At 45.9% G+C, this 18054-nt stretch overlaps 1 long non-coding RNA gene across 2 annotated transcripts; it reads left to right on the top strand.

Annotated features, from left to right (window-relative positions):
- The first annotated feature begins 343 nt into the window (after positions 1-343).
- On the top strand, positions 344-11362 carry LOC143140642 (uncharacterized). 2 transcript variants are annotated; one of them, XR_012990674.1, is made up of 4 exons: positions 344-491; positions 1481-1826; positions 2249-2357; positions 10819-11362. It is a non-coding gene; the product is annotated as an uncharacterized LOC143140642 (long non-coding RNA). The 2 variants fall into 2 exon arrangements; XR_012990675.1 differs by lacking the exons at positions 1481-1826; positions 2249-2357.
- The last annotated feature ends 6692 nt before the right edge of the window (positions 11363-18054 follow it).

The raw sequence follows: 18054 nt of genomic DNA, 5'->3' as shown, positions 1-18054 counted from the left end.
CAGACTTGTAACCGGAGGGTTGCCGGCTCGAACCCCGACCAGTGCCCTTGAGCAAGGCACCCAACCCCCCACCACTCCCCAAGCGCCGCTGTTGTTGCAGGCAGCTCCCTGCGCCGGGATTAGTGTGTGCTTCACCACACTGTGTGCTGAGTGTTTCACTAATTCACAGATTGGGATAAATGCAGAGACCAATTTGCATGCATTTCCCTCACGGGATCAAAAGGGTATATATATACTACTAGGCTATATCCATCCATCTACCGATATCTGTCTAGGTTAAGATATGCAGACATGCAGCCAATAGGGGGCGATAAGATTACTTTCCCTCCAGAGACGTATGTTTCCCTCCCTGTTGGCCTACCTACAGAAAGAAAGCCAAGTAGCGGCTATTCCATATCAATTCAACACTAAAATATTCGATTCGACATTATTATCTCAGATTTGGCTGTTTTTTGAACAAACATCCCCCCCTATGTCTGATGATATGATAGGTACGTATGAACATTTCAGCCCGATCTCTTGTTTCATTGCTAGATATAACGGTAGCTTCCTGGTAGGCCGCTACGCTATACTTTAAAGACGTGATAATAAGGAAGTTAACTGCCTGGGCTTTTAGCTCAATTGTTAGCGCGCTCAACCTATGATCCGGGGTGATGCATATGGTGCGGGTTCAAGCACGGGCTGAACCGCGCATGAGGCTAGGGGAAGAGTGTAACTGCAGCCAGCTGGTACGTAGCTGTGCAGTATGTACGTTGTGTAAACCTCCCTCCCGACGCCTTAAGGAGTTGTGCTAGTGAGAGAGCTAGCAGCTTGGGCTTTTGGATATTTAGATGCAGTATGTCATCTTAATTTATTTTATAGGCGTACAGCTCTTCAGAATGCTGAAGAAAGTTCCAATATAAAAAAGCCTTCGCAAGGTTTGGAGGTTCAAAGCGGGTAATACATTATAGATTAGGATATATTATCTAGACTAGAATATATTATCCCTACTTCATAATTAGGATTATTTGATTTGTGAAAATCCGGTACATGCTGCAAATTGTTTGCTGTTTAATATATATGGTGCATTGCCACTTTAATCCATAATCTCCTTGTTTGTTTGTGCCACATTGATAACATAGGCTAATATGAACAAACTATGCATAATATTACAGTTTTTCTCAGTTGCTTTGGTACATTTCTCAGATCAGAATTGAAATTAGGCCTAATATTAATTATCTGGGACAGTCACTCAAAAAAGAGTCAGTAGGCTACGTGCAACTTACAGTATAATGCAAAATAAAAAATAAAAAAAAACAGAAGGCAGTTATAGGTATTCAGCTTAAATAAAATGTATTTGCAAAGCTTTTTATATTTATAGCAAACTCTTTCCATTTTAACATAAGAAATATGATTACTAATCACAAGTTGTAACCCATTAGGAATTCTGAAGTATTGCCCCCTCTTTTGTGTGTGCCTGGCCTTGGTTGCTTCCTTTCAGCATGCTCTGGTGCAGGCTCATCAGAGACGTCCAGCTCCACAAGGGGCGGGTGCTGAAACAGAGCCGGGTGGCAGAAGGTCTCGGTAATCTTGACCCGGCCGTCGGCCTGCACCTCCTCGTGCAGCTGAGGGCAGAAGAGCCTCTCCCAGAGGCGCTGCTTAATGGTGCGGCCCAGCTCCAGGCTGTAGCGCCGCGGGTTGCCGGAGGCTGTGAGTAGCATGGGATCTACCACGGAATGATAAACGCCCCGATACTCCTCCAGAGTCAGGCCATGGATCAGGAGGGGCTCCTCTGTGGGCTCTGGCTGCCCAGTGGTGCTTGGGCTGGTTTGAGAAGAGGCCAGGGGGTGAGTTGGCTCTGGGAGAGCTGGTGGGATTTTGATGGCCTTGTCATCCTTTGACTGTGGCACACTTTTTTTTCTCTCTGAAATCTTAGGGGAGAAGGGCAAATTAAATGCAACTCATATTATGCTAAGGTGATTAAGTGCTTCCCAATTCTCTGCTCAATTTTAAAGCAATTTCATTCTACTCAATGGATTAATGCACCGGTATGGTTTTGGCTTGGTGATATCCTGTATATTGAAATGATAGTTATTGTACAGTAGCTCTATTTATACAGTATTACTATGTCAAATTGTAAAAAAAGAACAAGAAAAGCCGGAAATTAATTCACCACCGAATGAACCGAGGGGCTCTCTGGCTGAAAGAGGATAGGTGTGCCATTATTTAGTGATGTCCAGTTACAAGGTGCCACTCTTTTTCTCTGCAGATGACCACATGTTTTTCCTCTCCCTGTCTTAGACGGGATTTGAATGAGGGGGACAGCAGAACGTCCTGTCCTCTTGATCTCTTTGCAGGGCAGAGTGTGCCGGCTTGAGGTGGGTGGTTTAAGTTTGCTCACTAGAGCACCTTGAGAAATTGTTGGGTTGCCCTCAGCTTGGGTCTCTTCATTAGACACCTTACGAGGCTTCAGCAACTTCCTGCTCCTGCCCACTTTGACTTTATGGCATATCGCTGCAGCAGAGACAGCAGGCTCAGAGGTACTCTTGGCATCATTTGTTGGGGTTGCGGGGGGTGCTGCAGAAATCTGAGGACAGGAGTTGTTTACTATTGGTTTTAGAACATGGATAAAGACGTTCAATTGACACTAGTCTGGATTAGGTCTTTATCTAACATTACATGCCTTTGTGATTTAGAGCTGTATCTAACATTACATCTAACATTACTTGCCCTACTGGAGGGAACAACTATGAAATATAGAAGTGAACCATTACAGCAGAACTGGCATTTCTGCAGCAGTCACACAATTTCATATCACATGTTAATGCCTATTGATAGCTAAATGTACAGGGCATGCAGAAGTCAGGTCTAGCTGAAAACTGGTTGGTAGTCATGTTTCTAGTCCACAAGTCCTAACATTACTTCTCAAAATGGTGGTGTCTAGTTGAACAGCGATCACCTTGAGCAGCTGGTCAGATGTCCTTTCTGTCTGCAGATGTTCACTGTGTGGATGTTTTTCTCCATGCTCCCAGTGGCCAGCCAAGCTCTTTGGTAGCCCAGTCGTTGTTGTAGGACCATAGTGGTCATCAGTGGTGTGCTTCACACGATCCTGTACATATAAACAGGTGTTGGCAGAAAGTAGAGATGAAGAAAGCTACATCAAATCACTTTTGTTTTCCTTTAATCCTGTAGAGACTTAATATCAAAGCCTTCAAACAAAATGCACACTGTCACCCTAATACTGCAGATAACCTTACCTTTTCCATGCCGTTCACAGATGGTAGAAGATTTTGAAAAACAGAATGTTTTTGTCTGCATGGGAATCTTGTTTATTTTGATGCTATTTTCATAGTATTCATTTGAGATTGGTTGCCACTGGTTGTCAGGGCCAAAGATTCTATAGAACGTTTACTGAAGATGGATTCTAGAATTTAGAATATATCCTGTGTAAATAACCAATGAATTTATGTGCACATATAATTTGTTTGTCGAGTCAGGAATTGTTAATTGATCTTAAAATAATTTAAATATCTGTTTGATAAATAGAATTGAACAATAAACTATTTAGACATTAAAAACATTATCGGTTACATTTAACAACAGTGACTTGCTCACCCTAAACTCTCTTTTCATACACTGATCATGAGGAATTCATCTAGAATTCCATTCATCAATACTCCAAGACTTAGGAACTTAAAGGTTGTATCAGCGATTGACTGTTGATGTTCAAACAAAACAGAGAGCTAGCTCGCTACTCCCTCCCCCTCCCTCCCGTGCAAGTGAAACTCTCCTAAACGCGCATCTCGTCGGTTATTGGTTGGAACACTTTATTTTGCCTTTGAGTGGTTGCCAACACTTGTTAATAGCAATTGTTTTTGTGTAGGCCTACAGATCTCGGAGCCTAGGCTGCCTACAGAGACGTGTTTTTTGACGGCCTGCTTATGGGGCAGGCAGCTAGAGGATCGTTAGGAAAGATTAGATGAATGGGTAACACTCCATAATTACCTAACCCTTTGTTAATATTTGTTAATTGTTACTAAAATATCTATTTGGCACAAGTTAATAGTTTTTTTTATCATTAATTAAATATTAGTTGTTGCATAAAATCTGGATGTTAATGTTTTAACAAATCTATTAACTAATATTGTAATAATATTTGTTAATAGTTTATGTAATACTAAATGTCTTTTTGGCTCTAATTAACATTTATTTCTTACATCATTTGAATGTTAAATGTTTATTTACAAACTCTATGTTAATATCAAAGTTAATGACATATTATTATTTATCTATTTGTTATTAAACTGTGCTTCTGCATATCCCATTATGAACCACTCCTCATAGGACCCTTACAATAAAGTTGGTTGCTTAATTAATATATTAGTAATATATAGCTATCAGTGTGAGGCCCCTTATAATAAAGTTGGTTAAGATTAATGAATATATTAGTAATATAGTAATATACACAGACAGATTATAATATTATATCTACACAGATTAGTAATATACACAGACAGACAAAGCTAATGACATGAACAATGTTGATACAGTAGCTTATGCCTCACAGTCTGAAAATAGTACATCCGCACAGGTGAGGTCTAGATTTGGTCGCATTTTCAAGCCAGTTGACAGACTGATTCAAACTATGTCAAGACAAGATATTCACACACATCCGTCTATGCAGGCTATCTGCAGGTCAGTGTTTCAGGTTTTTCATGATTAGACATAGTAAGTGTTGAGGTCACAAGGTACACGTTTGGTAACATGGTTATGCATGGGCGGATTATGAACTTTTGGGCCCCTGGGCCCAGATGTATTAAGGGCCCCCCAACTTATTGTCGTATATGTGGGAGGGTGGGTTTGGGGGTCCTCCCCCTGAAATTTTTTAATTTGTTTGATGTGATTTCCTGTATTCTGGTGCATTTTGGGGATGGCCATTTTGGGGAATTTATGGTTTATGGCTTTATGATCTTGTGGGGTGTATAAGGCACCCTACTGCCAGTGGTTGGTTGTGTGAGAGTATGCGCACCTCTTCTTCCACTTCATCCTAGTGTTTGAAAGTAGTGTACTTTTTGCCTTTGGAAGTACTATTTGGTTGCTGCTCGAATTTGTTGAAATTCAGGGGAGGTGGGAGTAACAGAGTTAGAAATGTAGTTTAGTGTTTGTATGTGATTTTCGCTAGCCTGACGAGCCAGACCCACATAAAAATGTAGGGTCTGGGCACTCACCGTTCGCAGTGCTCAGTCCGAGAGGTGGGATAATCGGTTGTCTTTCAAAGGGTATAGGGTAGGGTATACAGGATCCTAGGTTCCTGGCTGACTGGTGGGTGGGGGGGGGCTGTCAGTGATGGGAGAGTGGGTAGAGTGTTCAGCATCCTGATTGCTTGGTGGATGAAGCTACTTGCAAGTCTGCTGGTGCGGGAGCGGAGGCTCCTGTACCTCTTTCCAGAGGGCAGGAGGCTGAACAGTTCGTGTGCAGGGTGGGTTGTACCTTGACAATCATTAGTGCTTTGCAGGTGAGGCGGATGGTGTAAATGTCCTGCAGGGAGGGGAGTGGTGCTCCAATGATCCTCTTAGCTGTGTTAACAATGCGCTGGAGGGTCTTCCTGTTCTGATCTGTGCAGCTTCCGCCCCACACTGTGATGCAGCTGGACACAATGCTCTCTATGGTCCCGCTGTTGAATGTTGTCATGACGGGAGGCGTGGCACTTGCCTTCTTCAATTTGCGCAAGAAGTAGAGGCGCTGCTGGGCTTTCTTTGCCAGTGATGCTGTGTTGGTGGTCCAGGAGAGGTCGTCGCTGATGTGCACCCCCAGGAATTTTGTGCTGCTCACTCTCTCCACAGCATCTCCGTCGATGGACAGTGGTGGCAGTTGTTTGTGGCCTCTCTGAAAGTTGACAACAATCTCCTTGGTCTTGCTGACATTCAGCAGGAGGTTGTTTTTGCACCATTTGGCCAGCAGGTCTACTTCTTCTCTGTAGTGAGCCTCATCGCCCTTAGTGATGAGGCCCACCAGTGTTGTGTCGTCCGCAAACTTCACCAGATGGTTGGAGCTGTGAGTGGTTGTACAGTCATGTGTTAGCAGCGTGAAGAGCAGGGGGCTGAGCACACACCCTTGCGGGGCCCCCGTGCTCAGGGTCAGAGTGCTTGAGGTGTTGTTCCCGACACGTACCGCTTGTGGTCTCTGCAACAGGAAGTCCAGCAGCCAGTTGCAGAGGGAGGTGCTGAATCCTAGCTTGTCCAGTTTGCTGATGAGTTGTTGTGGTATTATGGTATTAAATGCTGAACTGAAGTCTATGAACAGCATTCTCACATATGAGTCTTTATTGTCCAAGTAGGTGAGGGCTGGATGGAGGGCAGAGCAGATTGCATCCTCCGTGGATCGTTTGGCTCGGTATGCAAACTGGAAGGGGTCCAGGGTGGGGGGTAGGGTGGCTTTGATGTGTGACATGACTAGCCGTTCGAAGCACTTCATTATTATGGGCGTGAGTGCTACAGGACGGTAGTCATTGAAGCATGATGGTGATGATTTCTTTGGAACGGGTATGATGGTGGCAGCTTTGAAAAGTGATGGGATGACTGCTTGCTCCAGAGAGGTGTTGAAAATGTCTGTAAAAACATCCTTCAGCTCTTCTGCACAGTCCTTCAACACTCGGCCTGGTATGTTGTCTGGGCCTGCTGCTTTGCGTGAGTTAATGGTGGCTAGTGTCCTCTTCACGCTGGCAAAGGACAGGTACAGGGGTTGGTCGTGGGGGGGGGGGTTCTGTGGGTGAGTGTCATTTTGTGCTTCAAAACGGGCGAAAAAACTGTTCAGGTCATTTAGCAGAGAGGTGTTGTTCTCACAGCTCCGTGGTGCAGGCTTGTAGTCAGTGATGGCCTGTATGCCCTGCCACAGGCTCTGTGCGTCTCTGCTGTCTTTGAAGTGTGTTGTTATTTTGTCTGTGTAATCCTTTTTTGCCTTCCTGATGCCCTGGGACAGGTTAGCCCTCGCTGTTCTTAGGCCAGCTACATCTCCAGCTCTGAATGCTTTGTCTCTGGCCCTCAGCAGTCTGTGGACGTCTCCTGTCAGCCATGGCTTCTGGTTGGCCCGAGTGGTGATGTGTTTTATTTCTGTAACATCATCGATGCATTTGGTGATGTAGGAGGTCACAGTGTCTGTGTATTCCTCAATGTCAATGTGGTTGTTGTGGGTGGCAGCTGTTTTGAAAATATCCCAGTCTGTTGTTTCAAAGCAGTCCTGAAGTTGTGAGACGGCCCCCTCCGGCCACACTCTCACCTCCTTCAGAACTGGTTTGGTGACTTTTGCTCTTTGTCTGTATCGGGGCAGCAGCAGGATGCTATGGTCTGACTGTCCGATGTGGGGGAGGGGTTTGGCTTTGTAGGCTTCTTTCTGTAGGGTGTAACAAGGTCCAGGGTGTTTTTTCCTCTTGTTAGGAAGTTTACATGTTAGTGAAATTTTGGTAGTACAGTTTTGAGATTGCCGTGATTGAAATCTCCAGCGATGATTGTGAAGGCATCCGGGTGTTCACTTTGTTGTTCACTGACGGCCCGATACAGTTCATTCAGTGCCATGCTCCTATCACTGTTTTTGTTGCTGGGTGGGATGTACACCACGACCAGCAGAATCGCGGTGAATTCCCTGGGGAGGTAGAAGGGTCGGCACTTAATGATCATAAACTCCGCCAGTGGAGAGCAGTGTCTGTGTACTACCGTAGTGTCTCGGCACCAAGCATCATGTGTGTAAACACAAACTCCTCCACCACGTTTTTTGTCTGCTAAAAATTAATACTAATTAATATATTAATTAAGCTTAACCAAGTTTATTATAAGGGGCCCCACGCTGATAGCTATATACTACTAATATATTAATTAAGCTTAACCAACTTTATTATAAGGGTCCCTCATACTGATAGTTATATATTACTAATATATTAATTAAGCTTAACCGACTATTTCCTTGTCTAGTTAGAGCAGCTGATGGATCTTTAGGTGAAGTCATGCTGTCTCTCCCTTGATGCGCATCATTGTAAATAAACTCTGTTCCTGATTTTTCATACTATTGGTCTGACTGGGTCTCTATTAAATCTGTGGTATCAAAATTACCATCAAAGTGTATCTCAGAATATAATGCTGTTGGCCTTAATCAACTCATTATTTCCACATGAAGGAGTCTGTGAAACGAGTTTTGCCCCTTCCACACATATGCTTAACAGCAGGGGTTGTTGTGCTGACATTCTGTCTTTGGATTGAAAATACTGTAGCCTGGACTTGCATGGATGCATGTTCTCTAGGGGATGGTGTTTACCACAACAGAATGTATGTAATCCACTACACAACAGACCCAAGCCTCAGGGCAGCCTAGCAAAAGCAGACACATTTAATGAGGGTCAAACAAACCACAGTGTGAAGACACGGCGTATGGCTGAATCTATGGAGATGAATCAAAAGTGCTTACAAGGCTTCATGGCAATGGCAACATGGCAACTGTTATCTTGAGGTCAGGTCAGTGTTTACTTATTCAATAGCTGTGGGTATAGACTGTGATTCTAGTGAGAGCCATACTGAAACTCAGCTGTCAATCAAATACACATGACCTCTCAGCCGTGGGTACCTGTCATCTCCTGTCCTGAGTGACTGGTTCTGTTACATTTTCTATGTTCTTCTGTTGTGTACTTTTATTACAGTTATTCTGTCAGTCTCAATAAGAATATCATAACAAAAAATGCTCAAATTCAGCATCTCTGAACATACGCTTGATAAAGAATACGCCAGTTTAGCAGGAACACACAGCTTTAAGTTCAAATGGCCTGTAAACTTCTGTTTCGTGTAGTACCCTTCATAATCAGTATTCTAAGAATCGGTTCATATTTTTGACCTGGGTGCCCCCTTGTGGCTGCTTGATAGAACCAATTATTGGAACCAATGATATATACAGTCAATGATTGGAACAGTTTAAAAAGGACACACACAGAATCTTATGTTTGAATTCTGGACAATTAATCCAATTCTGAAATGCATTTTTCCCTCTCTCATTTCATTGCTCTGATTGGTTAGGTCTATCCAATTGAGTGCAGAGGCATTCCCCCCCTGTATCAGTTGAAACACGCCCCATAATTAGTAGTAGTATAGTATAGTATATATACTTTTTTGACCCCGTGAGGGAAATTTGGTCTCTGCATTTTAGCCCAATCGGTGAATTAGTGAAACACAAACAGCACACAGTGAACACACAGTGAGGTGAAGCACACACTAATCCCGGCGCAGTAGCTGCCTGCTTCAACGGCGGCGCTCGGCTAAATATGTAGTGTAATATTGTACATTTCAGGTGAGTGATGATGTTTTGATACAGGCCTCTATACCAACCCTTGGTAAAACATGTTAGAGGAACAAAAAAAACTGAGTGGCCCAATCACGCACAAGCCTCACGTGTGACTCAAGCATGTTCCCATCAGATTGTCCCAGCTGTGCATTCAGTGATGCACAACAGGAAATTGTGCATCAGCAACATATTGCTTTTCACTGAGTACATACAGTAGCCATCTTATAGACACTGGGATTAAAAGCAAGGCAATGTGTGTAACCAAAATGGGGAATAAAAAAAACACCAGCAACCAGAAGAAGGTTGAGAAAACCTTGTCCATTTTACACCTTTAAATAAAAGGCGACAAGAAGAAGAATCCTCAATTAGAGTCTTGTAGTAAGCAGTTGAAATATCCAGGCGACACCATTCCCCACCCCTCTACCGAACCAGGAGGGCTCCAGCTTCTTGATTCATTATAGGCATCAGAGGCAGGTTGCTAGGCAATTATTTTCAACGAAGCGCCTGCACTCACATAAAGAGGCTTCTGGAGGAATGGCCATGTGCTTTGATGCATTATCTCAGTCGGGTCTGGACTCCAGGGGTGGTGGCTGATGTGGACACAGGGATAACAGAGGTTTACTGTGCATCCTGCTTTGATGGATTTTCTATACTTTCCTGAGAAAATAAGTAAGTGTAGCTTCAGCTCCTAGACCCCCCCCCCGACACACACACACACACACTACTAAGCTGAGTTCTTTTTTTCTCCTGACATGTCTGTGACAGCGGTGCGCTGTGATGTACGGAAGTGTATTAGGGCCACATGAAGAGAAAATATTTTAGAAAATTCTGAGATAAAAGTCAAAATATTCGAGATAAAAATCAACATTTTCAAGATGACTTTAAAGTCAAAATTTCTGACTAATCTCAGAAATTATTTTTGACTTTGTTTCTCGAAAATTTTGACTTTTATCTCAGAATTTGCAAAAATATTTTCTCTTCATGTGGCCCTAATACGCTTCCGTAGTGATGTTACATTCCGTCTGCAGTGAAGTGGCCATTGTTTTGAAGACATTGAGTGTAGGTTTATTTGGTGAGCTATGAATTTTATTAGGTGGATTTATTGACCAGGAAGAGGAACTGGTTGTGTGGTTGTGTACTGTAAAACGGACATCTGACAGTCTTTCTGACTGCCCCGGACATCTTTCGGTCTTTCTGACTGCCCACACAGATGTGGAACGCTCAGAAGCAGGGCTGTGTCTTTCATTGTTCCATGTACACGAGTCTCTGTGTCATTTCAACACTTAAGAGTCTTGAATAGCCTGACACCTCTGTATTTTAAACACACACACCCACACACACACATGCATCCTTGATGCCTTTTCTTGCCCTTATTGCCTCATTTCCTGCTTTGAGCATGACTGTAGTTGTGTGTGCCCATAAGAGTCGGTAGAAATTTGAGAATGTGCATGTCTGTCTGATTTGTGTGTGTGTGTGTGTCTCTGTGTGGGTTTGTGTGTGTTTTGTGTGTGTGTATAACAGGTCGATGTGGAATAGAGCTTCCTTGACCCCTTCATGAGTTTGCCGCACGCACGCACCTGGAAACCAAGTCTGTTTTTCTCTGGGGCGGTTGGCCAACATGGATCTTTTATGTGGAGACCTTGCTCACAGGCAACCTTGCACACAGCTCGACTAGCAGGAGTAAAGGCATCTGGATCCATTGTCTGAAGGTCAAGTCCACATCAAAAGGGACGGCGCTCACTGACGTCCATGAATACTGAAGACAGGAAGTTGGCTCCTGCTGCAGATGTGTCATGCTTGCTGAACATGGCCAGGGGCAAAGAAGTTGAATCTTGCAGCAGGACTGGAATCAGAAATGCCGTAATTGAACAGCGTGCCGAGCAAATCGCTTCGGGTTGGCAATAACATCGCTGGTTTCTGAAATAATGCACTTAAGGCGGTTGGGATGGTAATGAGGGTTTCTTTCGCGGTCACATTTCCTTCCTTCTCTTCTGCCACTTTCAGGTTATTTGTATGGGAACACACAAACACACAAATGTGCACAAAAATAAATACTTCAACAATTTTCTCTTTTTTTAAGGTGTATATTTCAAGGTTGAGTTGTTTCCGGTACACAGCCTGCTTGTTGGAGAACTTGGCGGAGAGGCCCAGAAATGATTTAGCACCTTCTTCCTCCCGGGCAAGAAGACACATCATATATCTTCCCTCATACAGTGCTCCCTGTACTTCTCAGAGAACGACAGCACAGTTTTTCTGCACAACACAAGCAGCGCCATGCCCTTCAAAAAACAATTTTGTCGGCACGTCTGGCCTGACATCCAAAGATGTTATCTTCATCACATTAAACTGATTTCTCTCCCTTCCTCCTCCACCGTCTCTTCTCTCTCCTCCCTTTTGCCTGTTATCCTGATTGTTTCTCTCCCTTTCTCTCTCTCTCTCTCTTTTGCCTGTTATCCTGTTTGTTTGTTTCTCTCCCCCTTTTTCTCTCTCTCTCTCCTTTCGTCTGTTATCCTGTTTGTTTGTTTCTCTCCCTCTCTCTCCCTCCATTCAGTCTGTCTGTCTCACCCCCTTCACTCTTCCCCGCTGCCACATTATTTGCTTCAGATGTAGGCATGACAACACTGACTGGAGACATGGGATGGGGCCATCAGACTTCTCTGGCTCTATTTTAGTTGCAGGGGTTTGGACCATCCTGTCTGCCTGAGCACTTGTATGTATGCACCAAACCTTGGGATGATACACATTAGAAAACAGCAGTGGGCAGACGACAGGACGGCCTTGTCAGTGGCCCTAAATTGAGGAGGAAGGAGAGGAAGGAGCTGGTAAAAAATAGCATTTTGTAAAGAGGGGGAAAGGAGAGAAATGAGAGAACTGTTTTCAGATGGAAAAGAGGACAAAAAAAGGAGAGAGAGAGAGAGAAAGAAGAGTGAGGGATATGATGACTACACTGATCTTCTTTGACATTGTGAGAGTGGAAATCCTAGCCTCCAGTCGGATTGGTGCTCTTCATTAATCTGTACACAGTAAAGGATTTCTTGGGATATTAGCTCAACTCTATGGGGCATCACATAAAAGCAGCCATAAACTTTCCTCCAACTTTCAACTCCATGTTAGTGATGCTCATTTGCATCTGCTGCACCATATTCAGGGTGCTCCCAAGACCTGTCCCTTTCTTAAAGGGGTAGAGGCAAGAGTGTGATGAGATAACTCCTCTGTGCCTTCTTAAAGGGGTAGAGGCATGGATAGGGTCACGTCGCTATTTTTATTTCATTTAATTGTACTTTAGTTATGACAATTATTGGGATTTTCATCAACCTGGCATCACTATTTAACCATGTTTCAGTCATGCGAGTCCACAGTAAAAATATCGGACATTATAATGGTGTTGTATTGAAACACATTAATCGCACACACATACAGTACTGTTCCTATTCTTGTTTAAGCAGTTTGCCCCATTATCATGAAATGCAGTATATACATTTACAGACATCTTGGTCCGTTGAATACCACGAAGGAAGGAAGAAAACGGCTCATTACCAGGCAAGAATGGCTGTAGCTCTCTCTGAGCCAGCTCGTGCGGGCAAACGAGCTCCACGCTGCTCTCCAGAAGTCCCTGCTAGTGCCTCTAATTTCACTTACCACCGACAAATTCAGTGGAATTGCAAACAAGACAATTTTATTATTTTTGACTGTTTCACATTTGTGCGCAATGAATTGAGACAAGAGACACTTGGAGGTTGTAATTTCATGCAAAACAAATGCATATTGGTGGGGAGATAGTTGCTGCCGCAGAGGCGAAGACAGACAGGAATATTCAGGTTCAGCACTGTGCAACCTGCCATAATTGCTTTTCTGTCAGCGTTCGGCTTGCTGTCTGCGAGGGCATGGGAAAGACTGTAATTAATTCATGTGGTCTTAGGGAACATTTTAATGATGTCTTCAGAAACAAACACCCCACATCCACAACCCCAACCTCAACCCCACTTCTCTCTCTCTCACTGCCATGTTCCCTGAGAAAATCCTCTATCGTTAAAAAAACAGGTAGACTTGGGGATATGGTAAGTGGCTAGATAAATGTGCATGATCTGGGTAACAAACAGAACCTGTGGTTCTGAAAATACGCAGCAGTGAATAGAGACAAAAGACACTCCCCCCCCCCCCACCAAGCTCCTCTGTATGTCAGCAAGAAGTATGAAGGACACTCTGATTGAACCGAACAAAAACGGCAGTAACAGCCATAGTACAGTAGGCATGTGCTCTTGATGAACATGGCTGCCACACTCCAATAGCTTTAATTGGTGGTGGAGTGGGGGAAGGGGGATGGTGCTTAAGTGAAGTGAATGGGCCCTAACTCTCTGAGTGATGAAGTGGAGCAGAACAGAAGCTCCCCGGCTGGCTCGCCTAGCTGCTTCCTCCCAGACTCCGCTCCATTTCTGTCAGGCTGTGGTGTGGTGCTGGGAGGGCAACGTGTCACCAGCCTAATCCCTCATGTTTATAGCCCTAATCTCAGCCGCTAGAGTTCCCTACAAACATGCACATTATCCGGGAGGAGACAGTCAAGCGAGACGATTGTGAGCCCTGATTGTGAACATTAGGTTACTATAGGTGGTGTAGGCTACTGATTGTCTGTGTGAACAAACCACTATGGCTACCCCATGGTGTAAGTGTCTGATGTAGGAGATAGGAGTTTCTTTGTCTAAAAAAAAAAAAGCCCTTTTAGCAGGGCTGTACAGTGCTACAAATATGTTGCACATGCTACAAAACAAAGCTAAAGTGTATGCTATACCGATGCTAGAGATTTTGTGGATTGTGCTACAAAACTATGAACCTCCTTAGCACCAGTGCCATGAGCAAAAAAAGTTAACGTACAGCCCTGCTTTTTAGTGAAAATCATCAGCCACTCACTGACGTGATGTTCCGACGCTGCCGGTGCCTGTGCCTGACTGTGGACCCAGAGTGGCAGGGATAAAAGGGGCTGCAGCGGAGTTGGCGAGGATGGGGTGGGTTGTGTGCTGTGCGTCTGAAGAGTGCAAGTGGGCAGCTGTCACTTGCCATCACGGCAGCCGCTTGCACTGTGACTGCTGGGAATAGCCAGGGCTAATACATATATGATGTCTGCCCACTCCCTCGTGGTCCTGGACTGATCTCCCATCACACCACCCCTGCGAATGCTTGCCAGAAAGAGAGAGAAAGCCAGAGAGAGGGAGATGGAAGAAGAGAGAGGGAGGGAGATAGAGAGAGAGTGATGGAGTGAAAGAGAGGGAGGGAAAGAGAGAGAGAAGGAGATAGAGAGATAGAGATGGAGGAAGAGAGAGAGAGGAAGGGTGACTCATCGGTTTCCTTCCAACGCAGTCAGGCTAATGGAATGGCGTGTGTATGAACCGTGGTGACTCTTCTGACAAGTGTTGCTGCGCTGTCAGGTTGTGCTGCTCCTCTACCAGGGGCCCTGGCTCTCTCTCTTTCTCCTTCTTTCCCTCTCATCCATCCCTCTTTTGCCTCACAAAGAAAGGAAAAGGCCCCCCCCCCCCCCCCACCCTCTCCGTGCTGGCTGGGCCGTGGTGTGTCGTGTCGGCAGGCTGTGCGTGTAGGAAGGAGGCCTGGCACATGCCCATCGCCGCGGTGAGGCTGGCCGACTGGCTGGAGATTTAATTAGCAGTCAGGCGATAAATTACAGATGCAATTAAACGAGAGGAAAAGTGCCCCCCCTCCCTCTTCACTCCTCACCCCCGCCGCTGTTTTTTTTTTTTTTGTTTATGCCCAAGGATGTGCTAAACACAGTGACCACGAGGCGGCAACAGCCGTTTACTGGCGATTGCGCCGGCTTTTATGCCAGCCATGGGGGCTCCCTTAAAAGCGACACTAAATACAGTTGTGAGCCTCCACTTCACTCGCTGCACCATCGCCATCACCACCCACAACCCCCCCCCCCCCCTCGCCTCCGATGAGACAAGCTCCATTTCCTCTGTCTTAAAGACGGGGGCGAGGTTTATCTCCCATTACAGTGCTTTATTCTGGCCCGCACCCAGGAAGCAGCAAAGGCACCCCGGGAAACAAGTAGCACCAACTCCACATGGCTCTGCAGCAGCAGCAGCAGACTCTCTCTAGTACCGTCATCCCCACCAAGCGGAGAGAGAGAGAGAAACAGAGGGAGAGAGAGAGAGAGCGATAGAGAGAGAGGGAGAAACTGAGAGAGCGAGGGAGAGAGAGATACTGTATGTAGAAAAAGACAGAGAGAGAGAGAGAGAGGAGAAACACAGAGAGAGAAAGATGGAGAAAATGACTGAGAGACAGTGAGGGAGAAATAGAGAGAGGGAGAGAGTGAGTTAGAGAGAGAGGGAGAGAGTGAGAGCCTGTCCTGGGGGCTGGGGCTCGGGTCTGCTCCTCACGCTGGGTTTTTGCTGTGTAGCAGATACCAACAAGCCAGGCGTGTTTGCTGAGGAGCCCTCTTTGAATGTGATGAGGCAGGGGTTCATCTCAGCATTGTCCATAGGGGGAGTGGGAGTTAAGGCAAGGGGTGTGTGTGTGTGTGTGCATGCGTGCGTGCAGGCGTGTGTGTGCATGCGTGTGTGTGTGTGCGTGCGTGTTTGTGTGTGTGTGCATGCGTGTGTGTGTGTGTGTATGACAGAGAGAGTGAGGAGTGTGAGAGTGAGACACCCCCCTGACGAGGACAGTGTGCTCGTGTCTGCTGATGCAGCACAATCCACACAGGAGCAGAGCTCAGGCCCCTCTGATTAATAACCAAACTGATTTATTATTGCAGCGCAAATGAGTGCAGGAATAAATTCCCATCTGAACGAGACAAATGATTAAAGCAAGTGGCATTTAAAACAGCTCTGGCCTTTGTTGGACTAACCAAGTATTTGAATAGAGGAGGATGGGGGCTCAGGTTGAGGGTGGAGAAGTAGTGTGAGTTTGGGTGGTGTGAGTTTGGGTGGGGTTTGTGGTGGTGAAGGAGGAGGCAGGAAAAGAGGAAGAGAGGCAGAGGAGAGAGAAAAGAGAGGACACAAACGAGGGGGGGGGAAAGTGGGGGGGAAATGGGCCAGTCTTTGTGGAATGAATCTGGGTAATCCATCAGACGACAGTCCTCATTATCGCCGTGGATACAGCATGAAAAGAGCTCCTTTATCCAGACTTCCTCCTCCCATTAGCGCGGGCTCATGCGCGGAGCCCCGCACCGCCGCCTCCTCCTCCTGCTGAGGAAAGGCTGCACCACGCACCGACTCCCACAGCAATTTACATCCTCCTCATGTGCACAGCCGAATAATTAGAGGGGCAGTGCAGCTGTATTTGCCCCCCCACGCACACACACACTCACGGGCACACACACACACACACAGTCACTCACACACGGGCACACGCACACACGCACACACACACACACACACAGTCACTCACTTCTGCCCTCTTGCCAGACACCTTGGTGCTCTACTCCCTGACGGGAGCCAGTTTCAAGCGCCTAACTATGTGCCATTAGACTTCACTTAAAAACCAACAAAGATCATTTGGAGTGCTCGCATTGATCTTGTGCCTTCGAAGATTCAGCACCTACTATCCTATCTACTACAAGGAGCATCGTTATCCTTCCCCAGAAGCTTGGAGGTCGGCTACACGTGTGTCAATGCAAACGCTATTTGAATGTATGAATGTATGATGAATGTATGTGATTGAAGAGCGGTGTTTGCACTGAAGGGTTGTTTTGACTTTTTGGCTGCATGTGTCAGAGGCTGTCCTCCTTACAGTGCACTGAGTGGCCTGCCTTGTTGTGGTGAACTTTAACCGATATTATAGTGGAGGACGGCTTTCTATAACAGCACAAGAGCAGCGTGCTTCACTGAGGTGCATGGGCTCTAGCATGCTGGGTGATGAAGTAGAGCAGAAACTCTCCAGCATGCCTCCTCACAGTACAATATGGACAGTCTGTCGTGAGTTAGCCAAGCCTGGCATGATGCTGTGAAGACAACATGTCACCGTACATGTCTAATCCCATTGCTCTGATCAGTTAATAAAAAACATTGCTCATCCAAGACAAACAATAGCTAAATATAACCAACCGTCTGACTAGCGAACAGCAGGATAGGGGAAGGTGGCTGCAGTGCTACTTCCGTCCAGCAGATGGAGACATAGAGCTGAGTTGAACAGGCTCAGTCCCAGCCCCAGCCTCAGCCCAGTGTGGGGAGAGAGGGCGAGGCTTCTGCGTAAAATAAGAATTGCAGGTGAATGCGAGTGATGTTCTGAAAGGAAGAGAAGCACAAAGGGAGCACAAAGGGAGTAAATGAGGTGGAGGGACGGAGTGATGAGTGGCATCAATTATCTCAGCCTGGCCGGCAGCTGGCATGGCGGGAGTCGGAGGGGCTGAACTTTTCACATCAGCCAGGGCACAGCGTGGAGGGACCTCTTAATAAAGGGGCTGGGGAGAATTCCGGCAAATAGGACAGACAGGGGCCCGCACGCTTCTGTCTAATGGCTTCACATCACAATGGGGGGCCACAGGTTCAAAAAAAAAAAACAAGGAGAGGAAGGAAAAAGGGGGGACACGGCGGTAGTGACGGCGGCAGCTCACTGTAGTCCGTGGCATCACCACTAGGCAGGTGCTTGTCTCTCTGATGCCACTCCGTCACATGTTACGTCTCCCTTTGGCTCTGAGTCATGTAGCTACAACAGTGGTGGACTTGATTCGACTCGACTGGAGCGAAGTGTTGTGTACCCCCCCCGCCCCCCCCCCCCCACCCACTTCCCCTTTTTTGATTCGTCTCATCT

The sequence above is a fragment of the Alosa pseudoharengus genome, unplaced genomic scaffold (assembly GCF_046254945.1).
Source record: "Alosa pseudoharengus isolate Yale_2024_CS ecotype anadromous, Long Island Sound unplaced genomic scaffold, YU_APseudo_1.1 YU_APseudo_1.1_scf_10, whole genome shotgun sequence".
In the NCBI taxonomy this organism is placed as follows: Eukaryota; Metazoa; Chordata; class Actinopteri; order Clupeiformes; family Clupeidae; genus Alosa; species Alosa pseudoharengus.
Note: the sequence above shows the minus strand (reverse complement) of the source record. Positions and strands in the feature narration are given on the sequence as shown.